The 16,184-nt window shown below is 54.3% G+C and overlaps 1 long non-coding RNA gene across 2 annotated transcripts; it reads left to right on the top strand.

The window, feature by feature from the left end:
• Positions 1 to 4,167: 4,167 nt before the first annotated feature.
• LOC142824250 (uncharacterized) lies at positions 4,168 to 15,066 on the top strand. 2 transcript variants are annotated; one of them, XR_016348046.1, is made up of 4 exons: positions 4,168 to 4,336; positions 7,871 to 8,257; positions 12,723 to 12,869; positions 13,738 to 15,066. It is a non-coding gene; the product is annotated as an uncharacterized LOC142824250 (long non-coding RNA). The 2 variants fall into 2 exon arrangements; XR_016348045.1 differs by lacking the exon at positions 7,871 to 8,257.
• Positions 15,067 to 16,184: the final 1,118 nt, after the last annotated feature.

Consider the following 16,184-nt stretch of genomic DNA (forward strand, 5'->3'; position numbering starts at 1 on the left):
GAGCGATAAGAAGTCAACCCTCCCGGTGTCCTCCCGTCTGGGGATGGAACGGAAACGAGAACAGCGAGCTCGGGAGCTTGGTCGAAGCGAGGCGCGAACCGTCCGTCTGGGAGCGGAGCAGCCGTCGCTGACACGGAGATAAGTGTCGGGTCTGGAAATCTCTCGGCTTACGGCCCACTCGGCTCTAGGAAGGGAAGTCACGTTTGCTTAGACAGCGAGTCCGAGCGGAGGTTCCCGAGGTGCTTCCTTGGTCGTGGGAGAAACAGGGCTCCCGTTTGTCAGGGGTGCTAGTTTCTCTGGGACACGGTGTCCTCCTCAGAGGACGCTTGGCTCGAGGAGGAAGACGCAAGGTGGTAAAGCTTCTGGCTGCCTCTCATGTGTTTCTCTCTGGTTGCTCTCTCGTATTGGCCAATACGTTGTCTGTCTGTCTGTTTCTGTCTGTGTCTTTGTCCTTGCTCTGCTTCTGCCGTGTCCTTGTACGGCACACGTGCAGGCATTCCAGGTGAGCATCTCCACGGGTTAAGGGCTCAGGAGCCAACGGGAATTCTGCAGGTACGCCAGTCGCGCAAGGGAGAGCGGTGGTGCGTCATGGCTGACTGACTCAGTGTTCTTGTAGAAGAGGGCCCGATAGAGAGGGAAGAGCGGGGAAAAGGGCTAAAGGATAGAATACCCACAGCCACAGACCTTAGTGAGTGAGAGTTCACGCGGGGCTTTTTCTGCCGCCCTTGCAGAGCAATCAGTGCGGGGCCATGGGCGGAGAAGAAACCGTCCGAGATGGACTTGAGCTGCCTGGACGTGATTCTTGGGACACGTGAAATTTCCTCAGCGTTGGGCCTTCCCATGGCTCTGTGTGAGTAAGAGATGCGTGCTTTGAAATCTTCAAGCGTCCTGGCCGTAGGTTTCTTCTGAGGCAGAGAGCTTCCTGCTGGGTCACGGAGCCTGGTGGCTTGGGGACTGGTGAAGGGGCAGCAGGCGGTTCAACAGAGCGTGGATAGAGATTCGAGGCCTCCTTTCTCTCCGCGGTCCTGTAGTGGCAGCGGGAGGGGGTGGCCGATGGTGGGAGGCTGCGGTGCGATGGTGGGAGGAGAAGCACTGCCGCGTCCTTGCGGACTGAAACGCTAAGTTGTTTGGTTGGTTTTCCCCCTCTGCTGTGTTCGGTAGCGAGCGATAAGAAGTCAACCCTCCCGGTGTCCTCCCGTCTGGGGATGGAACGGAAACGAGAACAGCGAGCTCGGGAGCTTGGTCGAAGCGAGGCGCGAACCGTCCGTCTGGGAGCGGAGCAGCCGTCGCTGACACGGAGATAAGTGTCGGGTCTGGAAATCTCTCGGCTTACGGCCCACCTGGGTCTAGGAAGGGAAGTCACGTTTGCTTAGACAGCGAGTCCGAGCGGAGGTTCCCGAGGTGCTTCCTTGGTTGTGGGAGAAACAGGGCTCCCGTTTGTCAGGGGTGCTAGTTTCTCTGGGACACGGTGTCCTCCTCAGAGGACGCTTGGCTCGAGGAGGAAGACGCAAGGTGGTAAAGCTTCTGGCTGCCTCTCATGTGTTTCTCTCTTGTTGCTTTCTCGTATTGGCCAATACGTTGTCTGTCTGTCTGTTTCTGTCTGTGTCTTTGTCCTTGCTCTGCTTCTGCCGTGTCCTTGTACGGCACACGTGCAGGCATTCCAGGTGAGCATCTCCACGGGTTAAGGGCTCAGGAGCCAACGGGAATTCTGCAGGTACGCCAGTCGCGCAAGGGAGAGCGGTGGTGCGTCATGGCTGACTGACTCAGTGTTCTTGTAGAAGAGGGCCCCATACAGAGGGAAGAGCGGGGAAAAGGGCTAAAGGATAGAATACCCACAGCCACAGACCTTAGTGAGTGAGAGTTCACGCGGGGCTTTTTCTGCCGCCCTTGCAGAGCAATCAGTGCGGGGCCATGGGCGGAGAAGAAACCGTCCGAGATGGACTTGAGCTGCCTGGACGTGATTCTCGGGACACGTGAAATTTCCTCAGCGTTGGGCCTTCCCATGGCTCTGTGTGAGTAAGAGATGCGTGCTTTGAAATCTTCAAGCGTCCTGGCCGTAGGTTTCTTCTGAGGCAGAGAGCTTCCTGCTGGGTCACGGAGCCTGGTGGCTTGGGGACTGGTGAAGGGGCAGCAGGCGGTTCAACAGAGCGTGGATAGAGATTCGAGGCCTCCTTTCTCTCCGCGGTCCTGTAGTGGCAGCGGGAGGGGGTGGCCGATGGTGGGAGGCTGCGGTGCGATGGTGGGAGGAGAAGCACTGCCGCGTCCTTGCGGACTGAAACGCTAAGTTGTTTGGTTGGTTTTCCCCCTCTGCTGTGTTCGGTAGCGAGCGATAAGAAGTCAACCCTCCCGGTGTCCTCCCGTCTGGGGATGGAACGGAAACGAGAACAGCGAGCTCGGGAGCTTGGTCGAAGCGAGGCGCGAACCGTCCGTCTGGGAGCGGAGCAGCCGTCGCTGACACGGAGATAAGTGTCGGGTCTGGAAATCTCTCGGCTTACGGCCCACCTGGGTCTAGGAAGGGAAGTCACGTTTGCTTAGACAGCGAGTCCGAGCGGAGGTTCCCGAGGTGCTTCCTTGGTTGTGGGAGAAACAGGGCTCCCGTTTGTCAGGGGTGCTAGTTTCTCTGGGACACGGTGTCCTCCTCAGAGGACGCTTGGCTCGAGGAGGAAGACGCAAGGTGGTAAAGCTTCTGGCTGCCTCTCATGTGTTTCTCTCTTGTTGCTTTCTCGTATTGGCCAATACGTTGTCTGTCTGTCTGTTTCTGTCTGTGTCTTTGTCCTTGCTCTGCTTCTGCCGTGTCCTTGTACGGCACACGTGCAGGCATTCCAGGTGAGCATCTCCACGGGTTAAGGGCTCAGGAGCCAACGGGAATTCTGCAGGTACGCCAGTCGCGCAAGGGAGAGCGGTGGTGCGTCATGGCTGACTGACTCAGTGTTCTTGTAGAAGAGGGCCCCATACAGAGGGAAGAGCGGGGAAAAGGGCTAAAGGATAGAATACCCACAGCCACAGACCTTAGTGAGTGAGAGTTCACGCGGGGCTTTTTCTGCCGCCCTTGCAGAGCAATCAGTGCGGGGCCATGGGCGGAGAAGAAACCGTCCGAGATGGACTTGAGCTGCCTGGACGTGATTCTCGGGACACGTGAAATTTCCTCAGCGTTGGGCCTTCCCATGGCTCTGTGTGAGTAAGAGATGCGTGCTTTGAAATCTTCAAGCGTCCTGGCCGTAGGTTTCTTCTGAGGCAGAGAGCTTCCTGCTGGGTCACGGAGCCTGGTGGCTTGGGGACTGGTGAAGGGGCAGCAGGCGGTTCAACAGAGCGTGGATAGAGATTCGAGGCCTCCTTTCTCTCCGCGGTCCTGTAGTGGCAGCGGGAGGGGGTGGCCGATGGTGGGAGGCTGCGGTGCGATGGTGGGAGGAGAAGCACTGCCGCGTCCTTGCGGACTGAAACGCTAAGTTGTTTGGTTGGTTTTCCCCCTCTGCTGTGTTCGGTAGCGAGCGATAAGAAGTCAACCCTCCCGGTGTCCTCCCGTCTGGGGATGGAACGGAAACGAGAACAGCGAGCTCGGGAGCTTGGTCGAAGCGAGGCACGAACCGTCCGTCTGGGAGCGGAGCAGCCGTCGCTGACACGGAGATAAGTGTCGGGTCTGGAAATCTCTCGGCTTACGGCCCACCTGGGTCTAGGAAGGGAAGTCACGTTTGCTTAGACAGCGAGTCCGAGCGGAGGTTCCCGAGGTGCTTCCTTGGTTGTGGGAGAAACAGGGCTCCCGTTTGTCAGGGGTGCTAGTTTCTCTGGGACACGGTGTCCTCCTCAGAGGACGCTTGGCTCGAGGAGGAAGACGCAAGGTGGTAAAGCTTCTGGCTGCCTCTCATGTGTTTCTCTCTTGTTGCTTTCTCGTATTGGCCAATACGTTGTCTGTCTGTCTGTTTCTGTCTGTGTCTTTGTCCTTGCTCTGCTTCTGCCGTGTCCTTGTACGGCACACGTGCAGGCATTCCAGGTGAGCATCTCCACGGGTTAAGGGCTCAGGAGCCAACGGGAATTCTGCAGGTACGCCAGTCGCGCAAGGGAGAGCGGTGGTGCGTCATGGCTGACTGACTCAGTGTTCTTGTAGAAGAGGGCCCCATACAGAGGGAAGAGCAGGGAAAAGGGCTAAAGGATAGAATACCCACAGCCACAGACCTTAGTGAGTGAGAGTTCACGCGGGGCTTTTTCTGCCGCCCTTGCAGAGCAATCAGTGCGGGGCCATGGGCGGAGAAGAAACCGTCCGAGATGGACTTGAGCTGCCTGGACGTGATTCTCGGGACACGTGAAATTTCCTCAGCGTTGGGCCTTCCCATGGCTCTGTGTGAGTAAGAGATGCGTGCTTTGAAATCTTCAAGCGTCCTGGCCGTAGGTTTCTTCTGAGGCAGAGAGCTTCCTGCTGGGTCACGGAGCCTGGTGGCTTGGGGACTGGTGAAGGGGCAGCAGGCGGTTCAACAGAGCGTGGATAGAGATTCGAGGCCTCCTTTCTCTCCGCGGTCCTGTAGTGGCAGCGGGAGGGGGTGGCCGATGGTGGGAGGCTGCGGTGCGATGGTGGGAGGAGAAGCGATGCCGCGTCCTTGCGGACTGAAACGCTAAGTTGTTTGGTTGGTTTTCCCCCTCTGCTGTGTTCGGTAGCGAGCGATAAGAAGTCAACCCTCCCGGTGTCCTCCCGTCTGGGGATGGAACGGAAACGAGAACAGCGAGCTCGGGAGCTTGGTCGAAGCGAGGCGCGAACCGTCCGTCTGGGAGCGGAGCAGCCGTCGCTGACACGGAGATAAGTGTCGGGTCTGGAAATCTCTCGGCTTACGGCCCACTCGGCTCTAGGAAGGGAAGTCACGTTTGCTTAGACAGCGAGTCCGAGCGGAGGTTCCCGAGGTGCTTCCTTGGTTGTGGGAGAAACAGGGCTCCCGTTTGTCAGGGGTGCTAGTTTCTCTGGGACACGGTGTCCTCCTCAGAGGACGCTTGGCTCGAGGAGGAAGACGCAAGGTGGTAAAGCTTCTGGCTCCCTCTCATGTGTTTCTCTCTTGTTGCTTTCTCGTATTGGCCAATACGTTGTCTGTCTGTCTGTTTCTGTCTGTGTCTTTGTCCTTGCTCTGCTTCTGCCGTGTCCTTGTACGGCACACGTGCAGGCATTCCAGGTGAGCATCTCCACGGGTTAAGGGCTCAGGAGCCAACGGGAATTCTGCAGGTACGCCAGTCGCGCAAGGGAGAGCGGTGGTGCGTCATGGCTGACTGACTCAGTGTTCTTGTAGAAGAGGGCCCCATACAGAGGGAAGAGGTGGGGAAAGGGCTAAAGGATATACTACCCTCAGCTACAGACCTTAGTGAGTGAGAGCACACGCGGGGGAGTTTCTGCCGCCCTTGCAGAGGAATCAGTGCAGGCTGTCCTGGGGTTCCCTTTAAGCACGCGTCTCTGGGAAGGGCATGCAGCAGCACCGGGAAATAAAGGCTGCCCCCATGCCCTGCCAGGAGCACTTCCGGGTGCGCTTTTTTTTTTTTTTTTGGAAAGAGCATCCGGTAGTCTGGACAGCCTTTACAGCCTCCTGCGGCAAGGAGTTCCACAGGTTGACTATGTGCTGTGAGAAGAACAACTTTTGCTTATTAGTTTTAAGCCTGCTGTCCATTCATTTCATTTGGTGTACTCTAGTCCTTCTATTATGAGAACTAATGAATAACTTTTCTTTATTCACCCTCTCCACACCACTCATGATTTTATAGACCTCTATCATATCCCCCTCAGTCTCCTCTTTTCTGAGCTGAAAAGTCCCAGTCTCTTTAGCCTCTCTTCATATGGGACCTGTTCCAAACCCCTGATCATTGTAGTTGCCCTTTTCTGAACCCTTTCCAAGGCCAAAATAGCTTTTTTGAGGTGAGGAGATCACATCTGTACACAGTACTGAAGATATGGTGTACCATAGTTTTATACTTCCCCTCCTCCTCCTCTCCTGGCTTCCCCCTTCCAGCTCCCTCTTCCCAGGTTTCCACCTCCCCTCTCCCACCATCTCTCTTCCCCTCTCCCACCACCTTTTCCCAGTCTCCCCAGAGGTTAATCCCCACCCCTCAGTTTTCAAAAATAGAAAGTCTCTTTATTTAACAACCCACGTGTCATTTATTTTTTACATCAGGAAGGGGGACTAGGGAGAGGTAAGTGGAAGGAGGTGAGGGAGGAATGGGGCACGAGCCCCCGATGGGGAGGACTGGGGTGGCTCTGCGGGCTCCTCAGGGTGGAAGCTCTCCTGCAGGGCCGCCTGGATCCCCCCAATTGATCCCCTTGGATGGCAGGCTGCGGCAAGTGCAGCCGGGCTGATGGCCGAGTGCTGTGATGTGCCAAGTGTGGGCACTCAGGGCACTCCAAGACAGGACTGCTTTGCTGTCCCTCATCGAGGTAAACAAGCAAGCGGGGAACCCTGAGAACTGTCTGTCCGGGGTGGGGGTCGGGTTCCTTTAAGCACAGCCCTCGGCTAGCCGGAGGCAGCAGCTCCACACTCTAAGTCCTAACCTGATGCCCTGCAGGCACTCATTCCGGCCAGCCTTAACTTCGGTTCAGGGTCCACTCAATGTGGACATGCTATTTTGATTTAGCAAAATGCTAATTCGAATTAGCTTTTAGGTCTAGATGCACTAATTCGAATTAATTAGCTTAATTAGAATTAACTAATTCTAAGTTAGTTCCAATTAGTGCTGTAGTGTAGCCATACCCTAAGGGTGTGTCTACACTGTGCCGTTTTTCTGGAATAAGGGACGTTATTCTGGCAGAACAACAGTAGCATCCACACAGCAATTGCGTTATTTCAAAAGAAAATTGAAACAATGGAGGGCTTATTCCTCATGGAATGAGGTTTACCAGTGTCGGAAAAACGCCTCTTCTGAAAAAGCTTTTTCAGCAGCAGGTGAGCGAGTGGGCTCTCCACTGCTGCTATGTCAAAATAGCGCCTCATTCTAAAGTTAGTCCTTTCCAGTGCATCCTGGGGCGCTAAATCGAGATAGAGCGTCCACACTACCGGGAAGCCTCAAAATTAGTCTGCGATAAGCTCCCCTAATGTGGATGTGCTATTTCCAAAATCAGCTTTTCCAGAAGATATCTTCCAGAATAGCTTTTTCTGAAGGAAACTTGCAGTGTAGACATACCCTTAGGGTATGTTTACACTGCAGTCTTATTTCGAAAAGCACTTAGCTATTTCAAACTAAAGCGTCCACACTGATTGGATGCAGAATTGCATTTAAGGCCACGCAGAACCACTTCAGGCAGGGCATCGGGTCAGCAATTACTGCTGGGAGCTGCTGCTTGAGGCTATCTGAGACCCTTTCGCCTGGGCAGGGCAGGCTGGTGGGCCCAAGTCCCACCCACCCTGGGAGCGGCCAAACAGCCAACATAGATACCCCAGGGATGGAGCTGGCTCCCACATTAGAAAGGCAGGAGAAGGGACCCACTGAAGGCAGGGAGACAGAGTGGGATCTCCAGTGAACTCAGGGATAGGGCAGGGATTTGCCTGGGGAGTACAGGATGGTGGGCTTGATCCCACCCCCCTCTGTCGACACCATCAGTGGCTGGGCAGACAGCACCATCTGCCCCAGGGATGGGCCTAGGTCCTGTGCTAGAAAAGCAGGGAAGCAGGATAAGGGAACCTCTGAAGTTAGCAAAGTGACACCCTCCCCCCCCCCCTCCCCCCGCCGTACAGCCATTTCTCGGGTGCTTCTCCTTTCCCTGGAGGGACAGCAAAGCCTTTGCTCTGACTGCTCCGGTTGCCCTTGTGGATACCTCAGCTTGCCAGTCGTGGAGCTAGAGGTGCCTCTGGGCACTTGACGGCCCTTAGCTATCGTGCTGCAGTTTCTGCAGGCTGCCCTCCTGGCCCCGCAGGAACACAACCACCAGCTGATTGTCTGGGAGCGCAGCTCTTCCAGCTGCACCACGCTGTGCACCGCCGCTTCTTGCACTGGAGACTAGATCTGACGGGTGGGACCAGCTCGACATGGAGCTCTGGGATGACCAACAGCGGCTCCAGAATTTCTGCACAAGGAAGGAGATCTTCCTGGAGCTGTGTTCCTGGCTCTCCCCTGCCCTCACACGACGGGACACGCATGCGACCCACATTCCCCTCTGGAGAAGCGGGTCACCATTGCCGTGTGGAAGGTCACCACGCCGGACAGCTACCGATGTGTCGGGAACCAGTTTGGTGTGGAAAAGTCGACCGTCAGGGCCCACGTCACGCAGGCGTGGCGCTCTCCAGCTAAGGTCCCGGAAGGGGTGTGTGAAGTGCTGGAATGGGGAACCCTAGGGAAAGAGTGGTTGGGGGTGGTGGAGAAGCCCCTTTCCCAGGCAATTTTTCAGTCCCACCCTCACACAGCCCTGCCACGGATAGGCTACGTAGGGGGTGGCTCCTGGTATGTGTGGGCAGGGAAGGGGTGGGCTGAGGGACCTGCACAGGGCTCAGGCACCCCAGTGATTCTCTGTTTGTTGGTCTCCTGCTACAGGTGTGATGGTGTGTTGGGGAGCCCCTGACCCTGCACCCCCATCCACAGCCAGATGTGTGTCTCAGCCAGCCAGTAGAGTAAAAGGGTTTATTTCTTCTCAGAGACACAGCATAGCATAGGAGAGATGTTAACATAGGAGCGAGGGCAGACAGCCTTAGTCCTCTCGAGGGGAAGGGGCTTCACTCCCTTTCTCAGTCTGGGCTGGGCTAGGTGGAGTGAGGATGTTTTAGACCAACTCAACTCCCAGGCCCTACCCCCCAGCCTGATGGCCGACCCCACCTCTCTTCTTTTGTCTCGCCCTGGGAACAGCCTTGTTATGTGCTCAGGCTGAGACTTAGGTGTCTGGGGCCAATATGCTCATTGGGAATCACACATAGCAACACAGCTAGGAGGGAATACCGGGTTACAAAGTAGACAGCACCCGCACTATGTCACATGCGGGCCATCAACACCATCCAGCTGCTCAGGGTCATCCACCTCAGCAACACGGAACCGTGCGGCGGTGATATTATTGATGGCACCCACATCGGTGCCCGAGCCCCGATGTCTGTGTATATAAACTAGGAGGTTACTTCTCCATGGTCCCACAGGCCCTCTCAACCACCGTGGGCAGTTTACCGACATTTTCTTAGGCTGGTCGAGGAAGGCACGTGACGCTCACATCTTCTGCGACTCCAGAGTCTTCCAGAAGCTGGAGGCAGGCAGTTTATTCCCTGACCTCATCATCAGGGTGGGGGATGTGTACATGCAACTGTGCATTGTGGGGGATGTGACCTACACTCTGTTGCCCTGGCTCACGAAGCTTTACACCAGACACCTTGACCCTAGCAAGGAATGCTTCAATGCCCGGCTTCGCCGGGCCTGCCCTGTAGTGGAGGGTGTCTCAAGGTGAGGTTAATATAAATAAATATATGGAGCTATACCTATCTCATAGAGCTGGAAGGGACCTTGATAGGTCATTGAGTCCAGTCCCCTGCCCTCATGGCAGGACCAAGTACCATCCCTGACAGATTTGCCCCAGATCCCTAAATGGCCTCCTCAAGGGTTGAGCTCAGAACCCTGGGTTTAACAGGGTAATGCTCAAACCACTGAGCTATTCCTCCCCCCATAGGTTGAGATGTCTTGTCACCCGGCTGGATGTTGGGGAGTGGAACATTCCCCCAAGTAGTGGCCAGTGTTCTGTGCTCCACAATATTTGTGATCTGAAGGGGGAGGAAGCAAAGGCAGGCCCGGTCAGCAGGCCCTTTGAACAGCTGCCATCCAGCAGGCTCTTCAGGTGGGGGTGCACATCTGGGAGGCCCTGAGGGAAAGTTTCTCACAAGGACCCCAGTGACACGCTCCCCAGACCTCCCCACTAGGGGCCTGTGCCTTGCCCCTCTTTGCCTTCCCTCTCTTAATCCTCTCCCCCTCCCCCATCGCAGATACAATAAAACTGACATTGTTTTTTGGAAACAATAAAGTGGGTGTGTTTTTTATTTGGGGTCAAAGTAACTGGGGAGGGGCTGGGGAAAGAACCTGAGAGAGGAAAGCGGGTGGAGGGAGAACCTTTGAGACTCTCTTTACCCCTCCTTCACCCTCAGAGTTCTACAGAGTACTTGAAATAAGCCATTTTGAAATAGCATTGAGATAAGATACACAATTTGTATCGCTCAAATTGTGTATCTTATCTTATTTCATCATTTGGTGCTGTCTACATGATGCCAAATTTCAAAATAAAGTGCTCTAAGAAAAGGTCCCTTTTGCCTCGTAGAATGATATTTACAGGGACCTTGGCATAATGAATCTAAAAAAACCAAGTTTGCTGTGAAGACGAGGGATTGATATTTTGGGATTCTTGAGTATATGGAAATAGCATTGCAGCGTAGCGCTAATGTTTGGCTATGTTCACACTGGGAAATTATTTCAAATAAGGTATTTTGGGGGTTAAAGTATTTGAAAATATTTTTCAAAATACAGTAAAACTCCATTAGTCCGGCATCCAATGCTCCGGGACTCCTGATGGTCCGGCACCATCGGGAACCCGGAAGTGCTGGGGCAACCGGACAGGCTTCCCCCATTCAGCTGCTGCTGAAACTGACCAGCAGCTGAATCGGGGAAGCCTGGAGCAGAGCATCTGGGGCGCTGCCACGTTGGTCTCGTAGCGCTGCCCCTAGAGCAGCTGGAGCGGTGCCGGGTTGGTCCCGCAGCGCCAAAGGACGGCGCTGCGGGACCAACCCGGCAGGACCCCAGCTGCTCTGCCCCAGGGGTCCCCGATTCAGCCGCTGCTGAAACAGATCAGCGGCTGATTCCAGGAAGCCAGGGGCAGAGCAGCTGGGGTGCTGACTCGGGGACCCCAGGGGCGGCGCCACGGGACCAACCCGGCAGCACCCCAGCTGCTCTGCCCCAGGCGTCGGGATTCAGCCGCTGAAAGTTTTCCGTTAAAGGCATTTTCAGCACAGAACGTCTAGATTGGCACAGACGCTTTTCCGCAAAAGCACTTTTTGTGTAAAAGCATTCTTGCCAATCTAGACGCGCTTTTCCGCAAAAAAGCCCCGATCGCCATTTTTGTGATCGGGGCTCTTTTGTGGAAAACAAATCTGAGCTGTGTACACTGGCCCTTTTGCGCAAAAGGGAGCAGAATAGTATTTCCGCAAGAAACACTGATTTCTTACAGTAGGAAGTCAGTGCTTTTGTGGAAATTCAAGCGGCCAGTGTAGACGGCTGGCAAGTTTTTCCAGAAAAACTGGCCCGTCTAGACACAGCTCTGGGGAATAGTTATTTCAAAATAACAGGCCAATTCACTCTCACTCAATTTCTCCTGTGTCTGTTGCTAGTTGTCTTCCACGTACACTCAGTTTCCTCAGACTGGGCCTCGGGTTTGGGCAAGAGTAAGGGGTCTGGCTCTGGGAGAGTTTTTTGAGGTGTGTGGGTTGGGGCAGGGTTTTGCGGTGTGGGAAGGGGTGAGGGGTTTTGTGTTTACCTCCACTGAGACACGAAAGGGACTCATACACCCTTCTGGAAGTGGCTTGTAGGTGGAGGGGCTAGGGAGTTTTCACGAACTGGTGCTTGCATGCACCGTTTGTGCCGGTTGCAGACTAACAGGAGGGGTGGAGTTGGCACGGAGGGTGTGGGCGGCGTGTGGTGAGACCGACGTAGAGGGGCGTATGGACCGTGCCAGTCGCTTCTGTGTGATGTGCATAGTGAAGGTGGGCAGGAAGTCCTACTGTGATTCTGGTAACAGTGGCGGTGTCTCAGGCCCATGGGACATTTGAAATGGAATGGCTCCAAGGTAATTGCTACCTTTGTCCTTTACCAGTGGTGCCGGTGTGTGTGTGTGTGTGGAGGGCGGGGTTGCCTTTAGAACTGAGCACTCTCCTAGCAGCTGCCGCTCCATACTTGGCCACCCACTTTCTAATTTGTGTCAGGATTGAGGTCTGAGACCTTTGTGTATGAAAATTAAGTATTGGGGAGGCAGTGGGGTCTAGAAGAGATGGGGGGAGGGAGCCTGAAAGGAAGCGGTGGCCAGTGCCGAACCTCACATCATCAAAGTTCTCACAGGTTGCCATTTGCCCATCATATTGGCTCTGGGGGGCACGGTGGGTTTCTTGTTTGTATCAGGTGGCCTGGCACTACAACAGGGAACAACCCCCCCCCCCCCCACTTCATCTTGAGAATGAGGCAGTGTGTATCCTCTCTGGCACCAGCCAAGTAATGTTTCCTACACTCTGCATATACTCCGGTTCAAACATCCCCTTCACTACATCTAAAGTAGCTATTTCAGCCCCCAGTAGCTACGTACGCCCTGAGAACCCCCCCCTTTCTGGGGGCAAGGTTTTCCTTTTAGGAACCTGAAATAGGATGACTGTAGCCTCACCTGGTCACAGAGTTTGAGTCTGTGGAGAATAGTATTTGTTAGGCGAACAGATGGTAAATGCTTCAGCATGAGCAGCTCTTGCCGCTGCTAATGTAGAAATGAAGTAAAGGGAGTCTGCGGCCTATGAGTCTGCATTTATACCTTCCTTTGGCCTCAAGGCATGCTGGGATATTGAGGGGCGGAGCTTATGGTAGCATTTAAGCTGGGCATCTAGGCCCAGGGAGTCATTCAGCTTTGGGTTGCTCTGAGGAGGTGTAGCTAGGCACTCCTACGATCATGGTGAGTGTTGATATCGGGTAGCGCTGGGCTGTATTTTTGGTTAAAGTACCATTCTTCTGTTCTCATTTTTGTAATGCGATTTAATTGCATTTTATGTTATTTGTAGTGTATTTAATTCATGTGGGAAGATGATACGGGGAATTGTTTCCGATCGCCATTCTGCAAAACACACATCATTAAGCGGACAGGGGACCGCAGACAGGGGAGTTGAAGAGGGAGAGCAAAGCGACCCCACCGCCGAAGAGGCTACCCGGTGAGAGTACAAGCTGTGGTGTGTGTGTGCGCCTGACTGTTTGAAGTGTGAATTGAGAGTCTGATTCCAGGTGAGTGCTAGCAGTTTCAGTTTCAGCTTCTGTGGCAGTTGGGACTGAGAGCCTGCCATTGTTCCCTTGATTGCTTCTGATTAGCCTCAGGCTCAGCCTTCCCCTGTGTGACTCAGAAGGGGGCAGGCCTGATCTAGGCAAGCAGGCTTTAAAAAGCCAGAGCAGTGCGACCAGGGGAGCGAAGCAGACAGGGGAGTTGAAGAGGGAGTTGAGCAGAGGGAGTGACTGATGGTGATGAAGACCCGAAGCGCTTGTGCCTGTATCCAGACAGAGAACCTGAGCATGGATGCCTCTACCCAAGTCCTGGTGTGGTGTTGCAGTATTTGTGGCTTGCAATTCCCACTGAGCGATCTCCAGGCTGGGGGAGACAACCGTTGTGAAAGGTGCCTGCTGGTGGAATCTCTCAGGCAGCAGGTGGGAGAGCTACAGGCTGAGGAGCATTCGAGGCTATGAGGAATTCCTGGAAAGTATTCCTGTGGAGTCCACCGAGGTCACTGTCCTAGGATGTGGGACTGTTGACCAGCCACTTATGGAGGAGGCGGTGGTGCAGGGTGAGCACTGGCAGCCGGTTACTTCCGGCAGCAGGCAGCGTTCCACCCCTGCTCCTAACCCTCCCGCTGTGTTGTTACATAACCGTTACACTTTACTTTCTGCAGGAGACGAGTCACCCCCCCACAGTGGAGGAGTGCATGTCACTGGGGAAATTCACATACATAACATAGCACATGTGTTTTGGAAGCAAAGGTTTATGTTTGTTATATGTGCCTTAACCGTGAGAATTGTTTTTCATTTCCATAGGAAGCGTTCCGCGTCGGCGCGCTCTGAAGCGTTCTCTGCGAACGAAGAAGAGGTCGGCTCGTCTTTGCCGGTTTGGAAGACTCGCTTTCAGATTCCCAAGTTAAGTACGGTTCTCGATCGGGGGTTGGATTTTGTGGGGCGCGCGCTCTGCGTCTTGCTCGGGCAATGCGGTTCACCGGGTGCGTGTCACTTGGGGAAATTCACCTGTGGTACGTTGAAATGTACGTGCACGCTTTGGAAGCTGAGGTAGTTTGCGTTTGTAGGGCGCGCCTTAACCGTGAGAATTGTTTTTCATTTCCATAGGAAGCGTTCCGCGTCGGCGCGCTCTGAAGCGTTCTCTGCGAACGAAGAAGAGGTCGGCTCGTCTTTGCCGGTTTGGAAGACTCGCTTTCAGATTCTCAAGTTAAGTACGGTTCTCGATCGGGGGTTGGATTTTGTGGGGCGCGCGCTCTGCGTCTTGCTCGGGCAATGCGGTTCACCGGGTGCGTGTCACTTGGGGAAATTCACCTGTGGTACGTTGAAATGTACGTGCACGCTTTGGAAGCTGAGGTAGTTTGCGTTTGTAGGGCGCGCCTTAACCGTGAGAATTGTTTTTCATTTCCATAGGAAGCGTTCCGCGTCGGCGCGCTCTGAAGCTTTCTCTGCGAACGAAGAAGAGGTCGGCTCGTCTTTGCCGGTTTGGAAGACTCGCTTTCAGATTCTCAAGTTAAGTACGGTTCTCGATCGGGGGTTGGATTTTGTGGGGCGCGCGCTCTGCGTCTTGCTCGGGCAATGCGGTTCACCGGGTGCGTGTCACTTGGGGAAATTCACCTGTGGTACGTTGAAATGTACGTGCACGCTTTGGAAGCTGAGGTAGTTTGCGTTTGTAGGGCGCGCCTTAACCGTGAGAATTGTTTTTCATTTCCATAGGAAGCGTTCCGCGTCGGCGCGCTCTGAAGCTTTCTCTGCGAACGAAGAAGAGGTCGGCTCGTCTTTGCCGGTTTGGAAGACTCGCTTTCAGATTCTCAAGTTAAGTACGGTTCTCGATCGGGGGTTGGATTTTGTGGGGCGCGCGCTCTGCGTCTTGCTCGGGCAATGCGGTTCACCGGGTGCGTGTCACTTGGGGAAATTCACCTGTGGTACGTTGAAATGTACGTGCACGCTTTGGAAGCTGAGGTAGTTTGCGTTTGTAGGGCGCGCCTTAACCGTGAGAATTGTTTTTCATTTCCATAGGAAGCGTTCCGCGTCGGCGCGCTCTGAAGCGTTCTCTGCGAACGAAGAAGAGGTCGGCTCGTCTTTGCCGGTTTGGAAGACTCGCTTTCAGATTCTCAAGTTAAGTACGGTCCTCGATCGGGGGTTGGATTTTGTGGGGCGCGCGCTCTGCGTCTTGCTCGGGCAATGCGGTTCACCGGGTGCGTGTCACTTGGGGAAATTCACCTGTGGTACGTTGAAATGTACGTGCACGCTTTGGAAGCTGAGGTAGTTTGCGTTTGTAGGGCGCGCCTTAACCGTGAGAATTGTTTTTTATTTCCATAGGAAGCGTTCCGCGTCGGCGCGCTCCGAAGCGTTCTCTGCGAACGAAGAAGAGGTCGGCTCGTCTTTGCCGGTTTGGAAGACTCGCTTTCAGATTCCCAAGTTAAGTACGGTTCTCGATCGGGGGTTGGATTTTGTGGGGCGCGCGCTCTGCGTCTTGCTCGGGCAATGCGGTTCACCGGGTGCGTGTCACTTGGGGAAATTCACCTGTGGTACGTTGAAATGTACGTGCACGCTTTGGAAGCTGAGGTAGTTTGCGTTTGTAGGGCGCGCCTTAACCGTGAGAATTGTTTTTCATTTCCATAGGAAGCGTTCCGCGTCGGCGCGCTCTGAAGCGTTCTCTGCGAACGAAGAAGAGGTCGGCTCGTCTTTGCCGGTTTGGAAGACTCGCTTTCAGATTCTCAAGTTAAGTACGGTTCTCGATCGGGGGTTGGATTTTGTGGGGCGCGCGCTCTGCGTCTTGCTCGGGCAATGCGGTTCACCGGGTGCGTGTCACTTGGGGAAATTCACCTGTGGTACGTTGAAATGTACGTGCACGCTTTGGAAGCTGAGGTAGTTTGCGTTTGTAGGGCGCGCCTTAACCGTGAGAATTGTTTTTCATTTCCATAGGAAGCGTTCCGCGTCGGCGCGCTCTGAAGCGTTCTCTGCGAACGAAGAAGAGGTCGGCTCGTCTTTGCCGGTTTGGAAGACTCGCTTTCAGATTCCCAAGTTAAGTACGGTTCTCGATCAGGGGTTTTTGTTTTGTTTTTGTTTTGTTGTATTTCACTGGGTGCATGTCACTGGGGAAGTTTTACCTGTGCTAGATTATATAGAGGCCATTTGCAAGCTGAGGTGGTTTGTGTTTTGTTGTATAGGCCTTAACCCTAAGAATTGTTTTTCATTTCCATAGGAAGTGTTCTCCACCGGTACCATCTGAAGGTTTCTCTCTTATCGGA

The sequence above is a fragment of the Pelodiscus sinensis genome, chromosome 29 (assembly GCF_052426305.1).
Source record: "Pelodiscus sinensis isolate ZL-2025 chromosome 29, ASM5242630v1, whole genome shotgun sequence".
In the NCBI taxonomy this organism is placed as follows: domain Eukaryota; kingdom Metazoa; phylum Chordata; order Testudines; family Trionychidae; genus Pelodiscus; species Pelodiscus sinensis.